The sequence below is a fragment of the Coenobita brevimanus genome, chromosome 97 (assembly GCF_032717465.1).
Source record: "Coenobita brevimanus isolate Jiangsu-jjx chromosome 97, ASM3271746v2, whole genome shotgun sequence".
Lineage (NCBI taxonomy): Eukaryota > Metazoa > Arthropoda > Malacostraca > Decapoda > Coenobitidae > Coenobita > Coenobita brevimanus.
The window spans coordinates 9,178,453-9,199,160 of NC_137050.1; the positions used below are offsets into that span (position 1 = coordinate 9,178,453).

The following is a 20,708-nucleotide window of genomic DNA, read 5'->3' on the forward strand; positions in this document are numbered from 1 at the left end:
GAAGAGGACATGGAGAGAGAGGGGACGGGAAGAGGACATGGAGAGAGAGGGAGACGCGAAGAATGGAAAGAGGAAGAAAAATGGGAGGGGAGGGGGGGGGGAAGAAGGGAACGTGGAGAAGAAGGGAAGAAAGAACATGGGGGAGGAAAGTGGAGGAAGAGAGAAGAGGATGGATGGATGGATGGAGAGGGAGAAGAGGAAGTGGGAGAGGAAAGGGGACGGGAAGGGAAGGTCGTGAAGGGAGGAGGAGGAGAGTGGTGAGGGGAGATGAGGGAACTGGGGAAAAGAGGGGGAGGAAAAGGAACTATGATGATAGTAACTTGGGAGAGAAAAAAGATGATGTGGGGGAGGCGGGAGGGAAGCTGGGGTGAGGGAGGGAGGAGGAAGGGAAGATGGGGTGAGGGAGGATAGAAGAGAAAAGAGCAGTGGTGGGGAAACTAAGGAAGCCACACTTGTATACCGGTTAAGTCTGGATTACCCGTGACGTGACGTTACACACACACACACACACACACACACACACACAGAAAGATATAAAAGATAGGGAGAATGGAGAGGAGATACGGAAAATAGCAGGATATGGAAAAAGAACGTAGTGACAATGCAATTAGTGTTGTTATTATGATGATGATTAATGAAAACAATGGCTGAATAAAAAGGTTAAATTTGCACTCTAGACAGGCGTTGAGTAAGGGGTGATTTAAGTGATAGCAACAGGAGGAGATAACAGGAGGAAAAGGAAGACAAGATAAAAAAAAGTGATCGAAAGACAACACGGAAAACGAAAAGTAAGAACGTGATGAAAATGATAACAGTAGGAAAGGTGGAAAGAAGAATGTGACTGAAAAAGTAAATGGGACGGGAAAGGAAAAATATTAACAGGAGCAAGATTGTATAAAAGAGAAGAGGATAAAAAAAAAAATACACGAAGACAATAAGACCAAGGGGGAAAGGTGAAAAAAAAAAGACAAGAAAAAGGAAAAAAGTTGAATAGGGATATATACTGAAAATAAGACTACCAAAGAAAAAAGACAAAAGGGGTAAGGACGGAAAAAAAGGGTAAGCAGAAGGAAAAGGAAGGGAAAGGAACGTGATGGAAAGGACAGACGAGGTGATAGTGAAGATAAGATTAAGAAGAAAAGAGTAGAGAGGACGAAGAGGAAGAAGGCTGATGAAAACGATAACAGTGAGACGGAATGGCAATAACAGAAAAGACAAGAGTACAGAAGAGCTGAGGAGGAAGTCTGTGATCACCTGACATCTGTTCCCCACCTACACTCCTTACCCCTCTACCCTTCTGTTTCCTCCTCTCCCCTTTTCCCTATGTTTTCTCCCCACCCCTCCTCTCTCTGACTACTTGAGAAAGCCGTCACATGCTGTACATCTTTCCCAACACATTCTTCATACTGCTATAACTACCTACACTACTAATACCGCCACTAATACCACCAACAATACAGACACCACCTCACCCACCCTACCAACACCACCACCAAAACCAACACCACCATCTCACAGACACCACAACCATCACTACTAACACCACCACCAAAACCAACATCACCATCTCACAAACACCACAACAACCACACTAACGCCACCACCAATACCAATAAACACCACCACAAACACCATGACAACCACGCTACTAACACCACCACCACCACCACAAACATCAACACTATCACCACCACCACAAAATCAACACCATCACCACAAACATCAACACCATCACCACCACCACCACCACCACCACAAACATCAACACTATCACCACCACCACCACAAACATCAACACCATCACCACCACCACAAACATCAACACCATCACCACCACAAACATCAACACCATCACCACCACAAACATCAACACCATCACCACCACCACAAACATCAACACTATCACCACCACCACCACCACAAACATCAACACTATCACCACCACCACCACCGCAAACATCAACACTATCACCACCGCCACAACAAACAACAACACTATCACCACCACCACCACGAACAACACTATCACCATCACAAACATCAACACTATCACCACAAGCATCAACACTATCACCATCACCACCACAAACATCAACACCATCACCACCACAACAAACATCAACACTATCACCACCATCACAAACATCAACACTATCACCACCACCGCAAACATCAACACTATCACCACCACCACCACAAACATCAACACCATCACCACCACCACCATGAACATCAACACTACCACCACCACCGCAAACATCAACATTATCACCACCACCACCACCACACCACAAACAACTCTCCCACCAACAACATCACCTACCACCACAACCACACGAGTATTGAGGTGTCCTAGGAAATCGTAGCAATTCCGTGGCTCATCAACCCGCCAAGGTGAGCCAGGTGACATTCCCAAGCAGAGCAGAAGTGGGGAGGAGGGGGGGGGGGGCAAGATGAGGTTATCAAGGGAGAAACAATGAAAGTTATTATTATTAGTCTGCACCACAATGGCAATTAGAGGAAGCTGCAAATGAGGGGAAACGATAAACAACTGAATGAGACGGAAACAGACACGCAAACGAGCAAGCAAACACACAACAAACACATTCACAAACACACACTTCAACAGACAGACTTGCAAATACAGACAGACTTAGAGGTACGTCAAAGTTTATCAACGTAATATGAGGAGAAGACAAGGCGACAGCACAATTCCACCTACATGTGCCTAATTCCTGAAAGTATGCGTCGACACTAAAGGACTTCTTCACAGGGGTCAAGGGGGAAAAGAGTGGGGGAGTAGGGAAGGGGGGGCTCGGGGATGGGGAGGTGGCAGGAGAAGTGAGGGGGGAGGAATGAGGAACGGGAAGAAGCGAGGTGAGGAGGTAGAAAGGTGGGGTGGGGAAAGTGGGTAGGTAGAGGGAAAGGTGGTGGGTAAGGGGAGAGTAGATGGAGAGTGGAGAGGGAGAAAGGTTGAGAAGGAAAAGTGGAATGATTTCGAGGGAGTATACACGTGGGGAGGGGAGAAAGGGGAAGTCTATAGGCAGAGATGCGGGGATGTGAAATGGTTAGAGGGAGAAATAAGTAGGGATGAGGGAGAGGCGAGGGGGAGAAGGAAGAAAGAAGAGTGAGCTGTGAAAGGAGGTGGGTAAATAGGTAGATATTATAAGAAGAGGAAGAGTGGAAGGACGAAGAGTAAAGTGCAAGAGATGAGGACGAAGGAGATGGGAGGTGGAAGGGTTAGAAGAGGGGAAGAGGAGAGGAACGAAGATGGAGGGAAATAAGAACTAGATGAAGGGGGTAGGGAAAGACAAGAGGAAGAAAAGAGGGAGAAAGCAGATAGAGGGAAAGAAAGGGATAAGATTTACGTGAAAGAAAGAGAAAGCGGAAGAAATAAGTTTGGTAGAGAAAAAAAAAAATTGAAGAAAAGTATGACAAAAGCAAAAGAGGACCGCACGGGAAGAACAGAGGTGACTTCCTACGTGACTCACTGGGGAGAGAGAGAGAGAGAGAGAGAGAGAGAGAGAGAGAGAGAGAGAGAGAGAGAACAGACTATACAGGAGAAAAGATGGTGATGTGAATAAAAAAACAAACAAGAGGGAAGGAGAAGGAAGTGAATAAGAATGGATAGAGAGAGAAAAAAACAGGAGGGGAAGAATAAGGATGAAGAAAGACAAAGGATGGAGAGAGACAAAGGATGGAGAGAAGAATAAGGATGGAGAGGGAGAGAGGAAGAGGTACAAGGACGCGGTTTGGCTGGAGAGCAGGAACTTCATCAATATGAGGGTGTCGAGACTCTCTCTCTCTCTCTCTCTATTTCTTTCTTCAACCCCCCCCCCCTTTTCAGCTCTCTTCTCCTCCTTCCTGTCCCTCCCTGTTTTATCTCACACAGTACATCTTATTTGTCATATTTTCACAGCTTCCACTAATCTACATTTTCCTCATCTACATTATTACTAACTGCTCTGCCGCTCTCCTTACTTTCTTAACCATCTTTGTTCCTTGTCTTCCCCTCTTATTCCCTCTTCATTCCCATTTTTTTTCTTCCCTTCCCTACCCTCCTTTCTCATGCCCTTTCTTCCTCCCTTTCCTCTGCCTTCCTTCTCCCTCCCATCTACCTTCTCTCCCCACCTCACTCCGTCTTCCGTTCTCCTTCCATCCGCCTCCTTGAGTCCCGTAATTTTCTCTCTGCCTCTCTTTCTGTCTGCATCTCTTTCTCCCCCTCTTTGTCTGTGTCTGTCTGTCTCTCTCTCTGTCTTTCACTGTGTGTGTGTGTGTGTGTGTGTGTGTGTGTGTCTCTATGTGTGTGTGTGTGTTTTACACACACACAGCTTTACCAGAAGCCTTTTTTTTTTTTCTTCTTTCCTCCTTTCTCCTTTGCTTTTTTTTCCCCTCCATCTTAGCTAGTCTCCTAACCTCCTAGCCCTCTCCTTACCATCTCCTCCCTTACCTAATCTCCCCTCTCCCCATTTTCTCCCTTTTTCATGTTCCATCTGTCCTCTCTTCCTCCTCTTTCCTACTTTATTACGTCCTCTTTCTCCTTCCCTACTTCCTCCTCCCTTCTACCTTTCTCTTCTTTCCTCCTCTAATCTCCTTACATACTTTCTTTTTCCTTCTGTAATCCTCTTTCTTCCTTTTTTCCCACTATCCTCCTCTTTCTTCACTGCTCCCTCGTTAGTCCTCCTACCTTTCCTCCAATACTCTTCTTCCTTCCGTTCTTTCCCCTTCCTCTCCCACCTTTCCACTACCGCCCTCCCTGCCTCATTACCCCTGTCTCTGTTTTCCCCATCAATATTTACATACCCTCCTTAAACTGTTTTCTCTGCCTTTCTCTCTACCTCTTCTCCTTTCTTCCTCCTGTACTTTCTCCCCCTGTTTCTCCCTGTCTGTATATTTCTCTCCCCCTTCCCCTCTTGCCATTCCTTCTTATTCTTTTTTCTTCTTTCCTCCTCCTCTTACTTGCCACAAACTCCCTCTTCCTTTTTTTTTTTATGTCCCCTTTCCCTTTATCATTTTCCTATGCTAATTTTCGGCATCCAGTTAGTACTGTCATATTTTTTTTCTTTGCACTACTCGCAGTAAGAAGAAAAAGACAGGATAAGAAAGAAAACGAGAGAAGCACAAGAAAAGGACATGAAAACAGGCGGAAGTAAAGAAAGATGAAGGGAAGCCATGCATGAGAAGTGAACCAAAACAAACAAAACAAAAATATATATAAAAGCAAGACTGAAGAAAAAGAGGCAAAAGACAAAAAGAAAATGAAGAGAAAAGAAGAGATGAGAAGGAAGAGGTGTGAGACAGGTAACCATACAAGTTATTCACGGTGGCTTACATTCTTTATCAGGTTACCTCACCACCACTAACACACTAACGCCTCTTACCACAACGAGAGAGAGAGAGAGAGAGAGAGAGAGAGAGAGAGAGAGAGAGAGAGAGAGTGTGTGTGTGTGTGTGTGTGTGTGTGTGTGTGTGTGTGTGTGTGTGTGTGTGCTTGTTAGCGCGCGTGCGTGCCAGTATGCTGTTTGGAGCACTCTTCGCCACGCCTCTCACCAGAATTACTACACCCTGACTTCCACGGTGGCACCAGTGCTTGCTTCCTAGGGTTTGGTGCACGCTTTGAACAGCCTCCCATCACACCCTGCTCCTCTTCCCCTTTCCTTCCACCTCTTACCCCCGCGTAGTCCTTCCCCTCTACTCGTCATCCCCTTCATTTTTACCCTAGTCCACCCTCCCCAACACCCCCCCTTTGCCTTCCTTTCTCCCATCCCAGAGTTTCTTTTTTGCCTCCCCTTCCATTTTACTTTTTCCACCTCCCTGCTCTCGTGATCTCACCTCCTTGCATTTCCACTTTTCTTTGTACTGCTTTCCTTCCGTTTTCCCACTCCGCCTTTCACTCCCTACTCATATTTCTTCCTCTTCTTTTCCATTTCGCTCCTTACTTTCCCTTCATCCATTATCGTCCCTCCTTTCTGTCTTCCTCCCTCTTGTTCTTTCCCTGCCCTCTTCCCCTCCCGCCTTCAACCCTCACTTTTCCCCTACCACTATCCCCCTCTATTCTCCCCTCTCCCCCTGCCCTCTCTCCCCTCTTACTCATTTTCCTAACGCCGCAGTGCCGTTATAACATATGGTTGCTGGATGGGGTAATGCTGTTGGGTTTACTTATGTTACTATGATCATGATGTAGTTGTGTGTGCGTATGTAAGGGATTTTACTCGTTTTCATTAATGTGTATATATATGAACATGCAGGCTGTGTGTGTGTGTGTGTGTGTGTGTGTGTGTGTGTGTGTGTGTGTGTGTGTGTGTGTGTGTGTGTAAGCTGATTCTTACAACTTTCTCCACATCCTCAGTCACCTTTTCCCACAACCACCTCCAGCAACCAACTATCTCTCTAGTCACCAACATTCCTCAGTCGTGACCCTTCCAACAACTCATAACAACCATCATTTCGTCACCACCACAACCACCTCATCAACAAGTCAGCATTTCCTCCTTGCTCACTGTAACTTGCCCAACACCTTCCTTTCTCACTATCTCTTGTTATTTCCTTCTCAGAAGTCTCTCTGTCTGTCTCTCTCTCTCTCTCGCTAACAAAACTGGGCAAGCTGTTCCCTGCGACTTTCATACATTTTCATAATTTAAGGGGAAACTCTGAACATTCTACAGTACTTCCTACAAAGTTTACGCCTGCCCACCTTTTTTCACTTTTTTTCCCGTCTCTTTTGCCCTTCTTCCATTCCTTCCCGCCTTTCCAGTCTGGCCATCCTCCTTTTCCTTTTTATCTTTTCTTCCTTCGCTCTTCCTCCTTCTTCCCTCAACTTTATTCCTAATCTCCTTCCTGAGTCTTCCTTTCTTCCTTATTTCCTTGCCTCCTCCTCCTACGCTTCCTTCTTCACTGTCTTTTCTCCCACGTTCTCCATTCCATTTTCCCTACTGTTCTCCCTCACTTTCTCTTCACCTCTTCTCTCCTTTGCTATTTTTCCCCCTTTTCTCCATTATTTTCCATTTTCCTCTTCCTTCCCTCTCTATTTCCTCCTTCCATCTTTCCACTTAGTTTATTTTTCTCTTATCCCTTCTCTTCTTCCTTCGCAGATTTCTCCTCTTTTTTTTTTCTCTCTCTCTCCTCCCTCAATCTCCCCCTCCCTTCAGTTCCTCTTCCCTTCCTATCATCTTTATCACTTCCTCTTCATGCAGTTCTTTCCCGCTGCTATGTTATCTAACCCTCTCATCTTATCTACCCCCCCCCCTCTCTCTCTCTCCATACTCCCATTTCCTTCAATATCACTCATCTTCCTTCTTTCTGTTCCTCCATCTTTCCTCTCCCATTCTCCATTTACTCTTCACATCTTAACTCATCATTATATCTTCTTTCGTTTTCATTTTCCTTCGCTTTCTCTTCCTCTCTCCATTATTTCTTTTATATCTATGCACATATCTCTTTTCACTATTCCGTGTCTTTCCATTTTAACTTTCCTTTCCTCTTATTTCTTAGTTCTCTCTCCTTTTCATCTCTTCTCAGCTCCCTTTCTCCCCTCTTTCCTTTCCCTTCATCTCTTCCTCTTTCCTCCAATCTCTTCTTCTAGCCCTCCACTCTTCCCTCTCCATCTATTACCTTTCCTCCACTCCTTCCTCTCTATCTATTATCTTCCCTCCACTCTTCCCTCCCTATCTCTTCCTTTCCCTCCACTCTTCCTCCCCTTCTCACCCTCCCCCATTTCTCTTCCTCTCCTCTCCTCTCCTCCCCACTTTCTCTTCCTCCCCTCTCCTCTCCTCTTTCTCTTCCTCCTTTCTCCGCTCCTCTTTCTCTTCCTCCGCTCCTCTTTCTCTTCCTCCCCTCTCCTCTCTCTCTTCCTCCCCTCTTCGCTTCTCTTTCTCTTCCTCCTCTCTCCCTTCCTCCCCTCTCCTCTTTCTCTTCCTACCCCTCTCCATTTCTTCTATTCTCTCTCCCTTCCTTCTCATCCTTTCCTCCACTCTCCTCTCTTCCACTTTCCTCCCTCCCCTCTCCCCCTCCAGGTCGTGGGATTCTGCGTCTCTTTATTGATCACCGCCCACGACCCTGCCCCCTCCCCCTCCCTCTCTAACCCCCTCCCATCTTTCCCTCTCACCCCTCCCTACTCACTCCCCTTCCATCTCCACACCACTCACTATCCTTCCTCACCCTTCCTCCCTCTCCCTGTCACTCACCCTTCTGTCCTCTCCTCCCCTCCCCTCCAACTCCCTTCTTTTCACCCATCTCCCTTCTCTTCCCCCTCCTCATCAGCTTTCCACATCCTTCCCTCCCCCCTCCTTCCTCTCACTCATCCTTCTCAACTCACATTTACCTCTCTAATTCATTTTTCTTTTAGTCTTTCTATCTCGTTATCTCTCTTACCCTTCTCTCCTTCCCTCTTCCCTCCCCAACCTCTCCAAATCACTCAGCTTCTTTCCTCACCCTTTCTCTCCCTCATCCTTCTCTCCCCTCAATCCCCCGTCCCCATCATTCCCACTCATCCCTCCCTCCCCAGTCCCATTCCATCTTTATCATCTCACCCTTCTCTCCTCTCCCTCTCACACTCACCCTTCTCTCCTCCCCTCCGCACTCCCCTCTCTTCACTCATCACTCTACTCACCCCCCTTGCCTCTCCAGACCACTCAGTACCCTTTCTGCCATCTCTTCCTCTCCTCCTACGCTCTCTCACTCCTTTCTACTTTCCTTTTCCATGCCTTTTCCCTCTCCATACTACCTTTCGTCGCGCTTCCATCCCCTTCCTCTCACTCATTTTTCTTTCCCTCCCCTCTTCCCTCATTTTTCCCCTATACATTCCTCCTCCTCATTCATCTCTCCTTTCTCCCTCATCCCTCTCTCCTTCCCTCCTTATCCTTCTTCCCCTCCCACTCTTCCCTCTCCCCGCACCACTCAATAACTATGAGTCTTCAGTTCCCACTCCCACTCCCCCTCCTCCTTTCACTACAATGCTTATCTTCATCCAACCACACTCGCTTGCCACATCAACACAGCAGCTCATTTTCACAACTACACAGCCTTTCATTACTTCTCAATTCCTTGCTCTAGCCAGCATTCCCTCTAATTCACCATCTTCGTTTTCATTTCTCACAGCATCTTACAACCTGACAACGACCCATTTCTGAGATCATTATACTTTCTTACTAAAAACCCTTTGACTGTGAACGAAGTATTTCATGCCTGATAACGTTAACTTTAGACAATCCACCGCAAAAAAAAAAATAATAATAATAATAATAAATAAATAAATAAATAAATAAATAAGGAAAAAAAACAAGTATAAACAGATAGCTTAACATTCTGATCGAGATGTTAGAACAATTTATATCAGCCAGTGCCAGACGATTTCATTTTGTATATATATAAAACAGCTCGGTGGTTAACCCTTTCAGCCCAAAGACGTTATTTATTCTTCCTTCTTGCTGCTAGCGGACGATTTTAGTCAGCATCGAAAAGCACTCTCGGTAATGAAGGGTTATCTGAAGGTGAATGAAAAGAGTATGAACATAGCAGGAATTACTGTATATTTAAAAGGCATTACTGTATTGAAGGACAAAGGCACACTTCCTCTTTCATCTCTCTCTCTCTCTCTCTCTGTCTCTCCAGCTTCCCCTCTTATTCATTACTATCCTCACTATCATTTCCCCCTCACTATTACCCTCTCCTACGAACATCCGTACAAGACTCATTTCTTCCCACACACAGCTCTCTCATTACTTCTCTCTCCCACTCCTTGCTCTGATTGTAACCTCTCCCCTCACTCATTACGTCCCTCATTTCCATTTCAGTAATTTCACATCCCTACTACCATTACACAGGCGCATTTCACCTATTCATTACCTCTCACTTTCCTCTCCTTACATCTTCACCAACCCTTATTTCATTTTCCTCATCTTTGCCCTACCTACAATTACCCTTCAAAACCTTACTATTCTACCACCCATTCATTTTGCTCCCTCTCTCTCTCTCTCTCCCCCCAACGTGGCCCAATCATCATTTATTCACGGTAATCCAGCTTCTCCCACTCTCATTCCCCCTTTACCCTTCCTCACCTGCCACCCACCTCATTCCCTAACCAATTACTCCTCATTTCCCTTCATTGCATTCATCTCTCTCTCTCTCCCTCCGTATTCACTCTTCCTTCCTCCCACTTATCTTCCTTTTTCTTTCTCCTCTCCTCCCCTCCCTCATTATTCTCTTTCCTCTTCCTGTCCTTTTACCTCCCCTCCCACCCAACTTTCCTTTCTTATCCCTCTTAGAGAACTCTCCTATCCTGTTTCCTCTCCCCCCCCCCTATCCTTCATCATGTCTCTTCCCCCTTCTCTTCCAATTTCTCACCTTTAGTTTTTCCTCCTCTTTCCCAACCAATTCTATCCTCACACCCTCGTCTCTCTCTCTCTCTCATCTCATTTCCCCTGCCTTTCCCTTCCTGACACAACCACTGCCATTATATATTCAAGTGATTCCAGCGTCTCCCTCTCTCTCCCTTCCATACCCACACACCATCCCTCTCAGTGTCGCTCAGCTCCACTCACCCCTCTCATTCTTTCATACTCCACTTCATCCTGCCCCACTCATCCTTTCCCTCATTTCTTGGTAACCTCTGACCTCATCTTCCTTTCCTCTCAGTTCTTGCTGCATCGTTCCTTTCGTTTCTCTCCCTTCCCATCCCATCCCATCCCCTTCCTCTTCTCTATCCTCTCCACTCTCATTCCCCGTCCCACGTCCTACCCTACTCACCACTCATCCCTCTCACTGCTGCTTGTTTCAACTACCCCTCTCATTAATTTCCACTCCTCAAGCCATTCATTATGTCGCACCGTCTCATTTCTTCCCCTCCAAATCCCCACCCCATCCATCTCTTATCTTCCCCCTCCCACCCTCTCCCCGCCTTTCCTCTACCTCCCCTCTTTTCCTCGCACCTTCCCTACCTACCTTCCTTTAAATCATTCCTACTACACCATCCATTCACTCTGCTGCATCCAAACCTTACCTTTCATTTACTTTCGACATTTTCCTTCCCTTCCCTTTCGTTTTTCCTCTAACACTGCCACTGCGAGGCATCCCAAGTTTAAATAAAGTCGTCTGGAGGTAAAAAGAAAACAAGTGAGTTCGATGAGCAATGACCGATAATACTTTGGCTTTATTTTCTGAACATCTAATCCTCCTTGGTAATGTGGCTTCCTTCCATATACTTAATGTTAACGATCGAAATGCATACGTAAATAAGCGAGGCAAATGCTCAAAAATCCTCTCTTACACTATCAGGAAATAAAAACGAAAATATACAGGCTTGGACATAAGTTTCAATATTCCACTGAGCCTACATTACACTTACAGCATGTCTCAAGATCCACCCAAGCATACTGTACATTATCAAAGGGTGTTGTGAGCCGAGGAAAACATCACACCTCTGAGTAAATAAGGAGTGAGAGACAGAAGTAGAATATTAGGCGTATTATCGTCCGCTTAATTTCCTCTGCCAAAGGTTCGCAACTTCCCTCAGCTAAGTCCATGGCCAAGTGTAATCAGTCTGGGGTATAAAATTGACTCGTAACCAAGGAGACTCATACACCCACGACTTAGAATAAAAGCTGTGAGTGGCCCAGTTTTGTCAGATAAAAATAAACCGGGTACAATATCCCTTAGTGTACCTGAAGGGAGAGGAAAAGCCATCACAACATCGAATATATATTGTTAATTGCTTCCCCCATTACAAACCTTTCTAAACATTCTCGCTCCCTTCACCTTCCCCTCTTCAGATTTCAGGTCTATTTTAACACACCCACACCCGCACTACAGAATAGGCCTACAGCTCTCTCTCTCTTTCTCCCCCTCCATCTCTCTCTCTCTCCCTCTCCATTTTTCTCCCCCTAAGTCCCCTCTCTCCCCTCACCCCTACAAGCATCAGAAGAAATACGATATAGAGGGAAGTGGGATTACGGAAAAGGGGAGAAGCAGAAGGGGAGAAGAATGAGGGAAGAGGGGAGGAAAGGTAAGAAGAGGAGGGGAGAGGGAGGAGAGAGGAGGGAAGGAGAGAGGGGAGAGACAAGGGAGGGCATCAAGGGAGGAAAAGGAAGATGGGAGAGGTAATGTGAAAAAGGAAGGAAGAGGAGAAAGCACAAAACGGAAAAGAGAAGAAGAGAAATGAAAGGGAAGGGAAGGAGGAGGAATGACGGGATAGGAAAGAATGGAAGTGGGAAGGATGCTGGAAATGGGAGAGGAGGGGGAGAGATGAGGAGGGGAATTCGGAATTATGGAAAAGTCTGAGGAATGTGAGAAAAAACAAAAAGTATAAGGGGAAATGGAAATGTACAAGAGAGAGAGAGAGAGAGAGAGAGAGAGAGAGAGAGAGAGAGAGAGAGAGAGAGAGAGAGAGAGAGAGCGAAATAAGGAAAATCCGACAGAAAAGATGAAAAATGTGAAAAATGTGGAGAGGGAGGATACAATCGGGAGAAAGACGGAAGAGAGAGAGAGAGAGAGAGAGAGAGAGAGAGAGAGAGAGAGAAACGAAATAGTGACAAGTAGAAAAAAAAAATACGAGGAAAAATATGAGGCTGATAAAAAGAGGAAGGGAAGAGGGAATTGGGTAGCGAGAGGATGAGAAAAGTTGTAAAATGACGAGAGGGGAAGGGAGAAGTAATTAGATAACCATAGGGGACAATATGGAAGGAAAGGGGGAAGGAAAAGAGGAAGGGGAATACAGAAAAGGAAAGGTGAGAAGTAAGGAGATAACAGGAAGGGAAATGATGTGGAGAATGAAGGCCACAGAAGAGAGAGGTTAATAAGGAAGAGAGATACTGTGATAAGGCGAAAGAGGATGACAATTTCTGAGTGAAGGGAAAGAGTAAGAACACGAAGAAAAATGAAAAATGTATATGAGGGAAAGTGAGAACAGAAGACTGGAAAGGTAATTACGAGACGAGGAGAGGAGAGGAGAGGAGAGGAGAGGAGAGGAGGGGAGAGAAGAGAAGAGAAGAGAAGAGAGGAGAAGAGACGAGAAGAGGACAGGACAGGAGAGAAGAATCTGTAATATACAAGGTGCTGAACGAAACCTCAAGTTCATATGAAGAATGTGTGAAGAAAGAATGGGAAGAGATCAACACGAGAGGGGGAGGGAAAGGGAAGGGGAAGGGTACATTTAGAAGTGGAAATAGAGAGGAAAGGAGAAAACAGATGGTTAACAAAGAAAGAAAAAAGAAGCGAAGGTAGGGAAAGAAGGGAAGGGGAAGGAAACAAACAAGGTAAAATGAAAAAAAAAAATGCTTAGAAGATGCAAGACAATGAATGGAAGATGGAAGATAAAAAAAAAAGCTATGAAAGAAAGGAGAGGAACGAAGACTGTAAGAACAATTATAGAAAGGGGAAAGAGGGGAGGCACAGGAATTTCAGGGAAGGACAGACAGAAGAGAGAGGAAGGGATACAAGGAAGAGAAGGGAAGAGGAAAGACATGAATGACTGCAGGGAGAAGAGAGGAGAGGGAGAAGGATAGGGAGGAAAAAGGGGAAGAAACAAAACGAAGGGAGGGAAAGGGAGAAAAAGAAGAGGATGCATGAAGGGAAGAAAGAGGGTCAAACTTAAAAAATGGAAGAGGGGAGACACTTTAACTAAAAAAGACAAGACACAAAACTAACGCTATGAACATGGGAAAGAGGATCCCCCCACGCAGGTCTTCCCGACTGACATCTGACCCTCCCTCTTTCCCTTGCCTCACGCCCCCCCCCTCTTCCCTCTGTTTACCCTACACAGGAAATTACAAGGGGGAAAGGGGTACACGGTAACAGAAAGCGACATTATCATTTGAGTTACAAAGTGGACCATAACCTTGTGGACCTGGAGGGATCCCTTGCACCACCACCTCTGCGATTTATCCTACATGGGTAATAGTACACAGATTGGGACCTAACCGTGTGGGCTTCGAGGGATCCCTAACACCACCACCCCTGCTACTCATCTTGCACTCTTAACCTCAATATGATCTTGTTGTGTAGGTCTTAATATTTATCACTCAGCATAAAGGAGGATAGCAGTGAACGAGCCATGACGCCCCTTCAGAGCGACCTAATTCTTCCAGTTCGTACATTTGTCTGATAAATACACCTGCCATGAATTAACCACAATAAATATAAGTTCCGACGTGGCAGTCAAAGGGTTAAGACATGCTAGGAATACCTGTATGTGGGAAATACTTGTTCAGCCACCCACTGCTGTCAATATTAGTCACTGCAGAATACGCAGGGAATACGTGGTGGAAGGTATTTTTAGTGAGTACGAGGGAGGAGTAATGCAAATGGAGTCTATACGCAGGGAATACGTGGGATTATTATTATTATTATTGTTATTTTGAAAGTACAGTACAGAGTGGAAAGTATTACCCGGGAGGCTCCATTTAATTATCGTAATAATAATAATACCTACAGAGAGAAAGAAATGTGAAACAAAGAAAATACAGAAATATGAGGTTAACGAGGAGGAAAGACAGGCGAAAACGGATTAAGGGATGGGATTGCAATGAGAGAGAGAGAGAGAGAGAGAGAGAGAGAGAGAGAGAGAGAGAGAGAGATGGGGGAATGTCACCTAGGATTTATAAATGAATGGGTATGAGGGGAGCATGGGGGAAAAAGCAGAGGCAGGATCTAGACAGAAAGGGAGGATGGGAGGAAGAGGACGATGGTAAAACGAGGAGGGAGAGGAAGGGAGAAGGAAAGAAGAAAGGAATGAAAGATGAAAGAAAAGGAAAGACGAGAGAAAGTATACCGAAGAATGACAAGGGAGAAGGTAACGGTGGAGAAATGTGGATGAAAGGAGGGAGATAAAGTGAGGAGGAAGACGCAAGAAAAAAGAAAAAGAAGAAAGGGAAGAGGGTGGAAGAAATGCGGAAGGAAGGAAGGAAAATGGCGAGAGAAAGAAGGCAGAAGGGTGGGTAGGAAGGCAGAAGGGAGGGTAGGAAGGCACAGGGGAGGGTAGGAAGGCAAAAGGGAGGGTAGGAAGGCACAGGGGAGGGTAGGAAGGCAGAAGGGAGGGTAGGAAGGCAGAAGGGAGGGTAGGAAGGCAGAAGGGAGGGTAGGAACGTACAAGGAGGGGTAGCAAGAAAGGAAATGAAGGGAGAAAGGAAAAAAAGGAAAATTAAGGAACAGGAAAAATAAAATCAAACTAAAAGAAAAGTCTGAGAGGAAAAGGATAAGGAGTAAGGCAAGAAAATGGGAAAAGGGGAAAGAAGGGATGCAGGGAGGAAGAAAAGGAAGGGCGAGACAAAGGAAGAGGAAGACGAGAATGACGAAGGAAGGGAGGAAGAGAGGGGAGTGCTTCTGGGTGGTCTTTCATCACAATGGCTTCACGTTTATCACGTTTCGCTTCATTACTGGACACACACACACACACACACACACACACACACACACACACACACACACACAAAACCTCCATCTTTTTTTTTACCCAACTCCCCGAATGAGTATGTATGCTTCATGTTGTGTAACCCTATCTATAGCTGCAAAACGAGAGAGAGAGAGAGAGAGAGAGAGAGAGAGAGAGAGAGAAATTTCCCCCTAACCAACATCCGGGTCATCCTACGCAACCAAAATTTAGTGTCTCGGATATATTTTGTTATTCCAATATGGATTTTAATTAAGTGCTCGACATGGGGCAGGGAAACGTGGTATGTGGATGCCGTAGACTTTTATTGCCCTGCTCTAATGAACCAGCTACAAAGAGGAGGGGAGGGGGAAGTGGGGAAAGGATAGGGAAGGTAGGAGGGATGGGGAAGGGAGGAAAGAGGAGAGGAGAGGTGGGGAAGGGAGGGAAAAATGGAGGGGAAGGGACGGGACGTGAGGGAAGTGAGGAGTAGGTGGGCAATGGAAGAGGTGCGGAAAGGGAAGGGAAGAGAAGGGGAAGGGAAGGGAAGAGAAGGGGAAGGGAAGGGAAGAGAAGGGGAAGGGAAGGGAAGAGAAGGGGAAGGGAAGGGGAAGGGAAGGGGAAGGGAAGGGAAGGGAAGGGAAGGGAGGGGAAGGGGAAGGGAAGGGAGGTGGGTGGAGGGTTTACAATATTCGGATACTGGTAGTTGGGAAGGGGAGGGATGAGGCTAGTGGAGTATTTAATATTTGGATAATTTTTTTCATAATTCCTTCTCACTTCTCCTTTCATTCCTTTCTTCCATCTCACCTTTATTCATCTGCTTTGCCAATTCTTCTCTTCCCTCCTTTCATCTCATCACTAGTCTTTCATTTCCCTTACCCCTCTTCCTACCATTATTTATAATTTCAGGTCTCTCTCTCTCTCCTTATTCATTCCTCCCTATACTTCTCAAGGCTATCGTGTGTCATTACCTTCTTCCTGTCTATTCATTTATATCTACCTGCCGGTGTCTGTCTACTATCGTTCTCCATGTGTGTGTGTGTGTGTGTGTGTGTGTGTGTGTGTGTGTGTGTGTGTGTGTGTGTGTGTGTGTGTGTGTGTGTGTGTGTGTGTGCGTGCGCGCGCGTGCGTGTGTGTACTCCGCTATACCCTTCTGTAATCTCCCCTGTACTTTGTACCACTTTCAATCAGCGTCCCCTCTGCATTACCCTTCCTACCATGTCTGTCTGTCTGTCTGTCTCTCAACATAGATTCCATCACCATCTTCACCTTTCAACCATTGTACACCGCCTCAATACCTTTTCGTCTCACCTTCTGCCTCCCCCCCTTCTATGTATCTTGTTAAGCTATAAAGCTAAAGGGAGGTTAGGAGGAGGGTAGGGCAAGCAAAGGGCACGGGTAGGACACTAGGTAGTAGACAGTGGTATGGTGTGTGTTTGGAATGACAAAAGGCACGACTGATGAAACACAAGATGGTGAGAATAGATATGGTATGGTCCAGAATAGGCGAAGCGAAGGACATTAACGGTACAGGCGGTGAAACGTGAGTCAGTGGTAACAGACTGTGGCAAAGTGTAGGTTAGGACGAGGGTACAACAGATACAGAGCACAGACGGTGAAACAGAAGACGGTGAAACAGAAGACGGTAAAACAGAAGACAGTAGTAGCCTATTGTTTATGTTGGAAGGGGATTACAGTTACAAGGCAGACAGTGAAACAGAAGACAGTGATGGCAGGTAGTATGGTGTAGGTTCTGGTTACTTCCCTGTCAGCTTAGGGAAGTCTACCCAACAAATACAGTGGCAGTCTTTGGGGCTTGAACTTTCTCTAAGGTGTACCCAGAACGTGATACCGGAGCCAATCCATCCGAGCCACCGAGTCCCACTAGATCTTGCTGTTTTCCTTCCTCATCCCTCTCCTTGATATTCCTTCCCTTATTCCAGTTCTCTCTCTCGTAAGCTGGTGAGTCTTCCTTCCCTCCTTCATTCCCCTACATTCTAATCTTTGTTTCTTCCCTTTCCGCATTCAAGTTCTCATCCTCCCTCCCTTTTCTACCTTATCCCTTTCCTGTCCTTGTCTACCTCGTATTTTCTCCCTATCCTTCCGTCGCTACCACAACAGTTCTCATTTCCCATCATTTCCTCCTCATTTTTCCCTCCCCCACCCTTCTCTCCTTCTCCCTCCCCTCTCCAAGTTCTCATTCTTCTTCCTTTCCCTCACTCCTTTCCTTCCTCTTTCTTCCCCGCCCGCCCCCTTCCTCCCCTCTCTCTACTCCTCCTTCCCATTCAAATTCTCCTTCCCCCTGCCTCTCCCTTCCCCCTTCCCCTCACCTGCTCTCCCCTTTAAGTCGGCCGTGACCTAAGGGTGTGTGCGCCAGATCAACTCAACCACACACCTCAATCGCACACTCAAAACGCACGTAAACACTCAAACACACGCCAAAACACGTAAATACAAACATACAACACACGCACACTAAGTTCTCAGTCTCACTCAAACACGGATAAATATTCGAACACACACACACACACACACACACACACACACACACACTTTATAGGCAAAATACCCTTTAATCTGCGCAGCTTACAAACACTAAAAACACCATATTGAGAATAGCTTTATCAAGAACACTTAACTGCAGCGTCTATGCAAGCAACTATTTACAACGTTGGGTGGTAACCTTATAAACAACCAAGCCTTACGTGTCAACAAGTGGTCTGGCGGAGGGTTAGTGCCCCTCCCAGTAAAACAAGTGACTCAAAGACAAACGGCCACCCCTTACGGGATTATGGTGTCTGGGTATAGATAGACAGATAGACAGATTCCGTGCAAGTATCAAGCTCCCAAGTAGAGAGCTGCCATGCATTCATCCATCCATCAGTCTAAGTTTTATCTGGCTAACTGATCCACCTGCAACGTACCTGTATCTGTTTTCCTGCTTATCTATATATCTGTCTAACTACCCGAATATAAGTAAAGCTCTACTCTCTCTATCTACTGATCTCCCTCCCAGACAAAAAAGATCTTCATGCAGTTCCTTCTCATCAACGACCCCCTCCACTCCCACAACACACTAAGATGGGTATAATTCATTCTGACAAAAACAGGCCACAAATTTTGCCAACCCTAAACTACCAGGAACAGAGAGAAGCTGACTACCTGAAATTTAACAAACAAACATGATAAAGTCTTACAAACCATCACTAAAAGCTCCACAACAATCAAACAACAATAATAATAATAATAATAATAATAATCGACCATTTTTCCCACTTAAGGGGTGAGGTGGAGAGGATAAAAACAAGCAATAAAAAAATAAATAAATAAAAACACGTTCACCTCACACACAAGATGAATACAACAGACTTACAAGATACCATACTTCTTATTGGCAGGCACGTCCTTGTTATGCACCCCACACACTCAGATACTCTCCTATACCTCACCTCAACAGACTCTCAGAAACGCTAGGAAAAGAGTCAAGAGCTGAAAGGCTAGGAAAAGTCAAGAGCAGAAAGGCTACGAGGAGAGTCAAGAGCTTCCTTTAACGCCTTCGCTACTTCATTTCTTTTCTTACCTGTCAAGCTTCACTCAGGTATGGGCAGAGCTGTGGTAGTGAAGGGGTTAATACTGGCAGGTGCAGCAGATCCCCCTTATTACCAGGTACTTCATTACTCATCACACCACTCACCTGGAAAAGGGGAAAGAAAATAAATCTCCTGACGACGAGAAATGTTAGCAGTTATCTTAAAGCAAATTCTAGAGGATTTTATTCAGCTCAGCGATGAACTCATGATATGCTAAGGGCCAAACAAAACTGCACTGATATAAACCTGTAAAAAAAAAGGCAATATTGATGCACCTTTAAGTGTTTGAGTGTTTATTCCACCATCAGTAACAACGCAGTTCTACATCGAAGTTAGAAATCTTACTTAATCTTACTGGGTTAGGTTAGGTTTTGCTACGTGTTTGTGATTTTAACAACAAATGGGACTCGAGTCATTCATCCAAACCAAACAACCCAGTCATGTCCAGGGATTTAACCGGTATCTAAAATTATAGGTAGTCAGGTCATTTATCATCTGTTTTACGTCATGACCAATACCGAACACTACACGATTTCATAGTCAAGAGCAAAATAGCCCTTGTTTAATATTTCAGCATTAATTGTACGGCGAAGGTTAGCAATAATTTACAAAAGGCGCTGTGGTATAAAAGCCGTAAATATGACAATATACTCCACACGCAAAGCACTGGAGGTACAGAAAAAATGTTGTACACTTGAGCAGGACCAAGCGCAGGTAAGTGTTCTCAGGTGTACTAATGGTGGGGCAGGTGAAAGAGCAAAAGTAATTAGGTCAGATGACTGCAAACAGGTATATATATATTACTCTGGAAATAAAATTCCTTAGCATGAGGGGAAAAAACTAACAAAGGAAATTAAAACAAACCCTACAATGAGGATTATAAAACAAAATCAATGAAAAGAATGAAACTCCATATATTAACACTCAAGATCCCATGAATCCCTTTCAACTGATAAACCATCAGGGGTTGGCTGGAACGGAGTAGGCTTAGTAAGTTGCCTCGACTATAAAAGCTTCAGTAAAATAAATAAACAAACTAACAAATTACATTAATAAAGAAATTAGTACAAAGCAAATGAACGGAAACCAAAAATTGCAAACAGAATGTTATATCCTCAGTGGCAGTAAAATAAAAGTAATTTACTGCACACCCAAGTACAGGTAAGTGCTCTCAGGTGTACTAGTGGTGGCAGGTGGGAAGCCGGTAGTAATTAATCTAGTCAGGTGTGCACAACAAGTATACTCCAAAATATGCACCGAAAAACACAAAATAACAAAGGGCTGAAAATAACCGTAAAAGAAAATTACATAAGAAATAAAAACATGAAAAAAAAAAATCAAAATATTGTGCATTGAAAGCAGCAATAAAATATGTGAGCAGGTAAGAATTATCAGGTGTGCTTGTTGAGGTAGGTTAAAGGCCACAAGTAATTAACTTCGCCAGGTGTGAACAGCAAGTATTCATAATTCTAGAATTTCACAGCTGAACACATTATCTGATCTTGTCTGAATAGATTACCTGTTGTAGGTTTCTATGTAATAAAATGGACGACGGATCAGGCTGCATGGCTCTCTCAGCTGAACATCACTGTCTCTTAATAACCACACTGAAGTAACTAGATTCGGTTATAACAGTGAGAGGGTTACTCAAGATCTGATTTAAAGGATTTCCCTCACCTGAAATTTAAAAACCCTCTTTCAGACTCGAGGCTAAAGAGAAATGAGTGACGGCAATTTGGAGTGGTTGGAGGTAGAAGCCA

The 20,708-nt window shown here is 45.0% G+C and overlaps 1 protein-coding gene across 4 annotated transcripts in view; it reads right to left on the reverse strand.

Moving 5' to 3' along the window:
- LOC145413805 (uncharacterized) overlaps positions 1-20,708 on the reverse strand; it is a 145,732-nt gene that overhangs the window by 43,128 nt on the left and 81,896 nt on the right. The window lies entirely within an intron of this gene.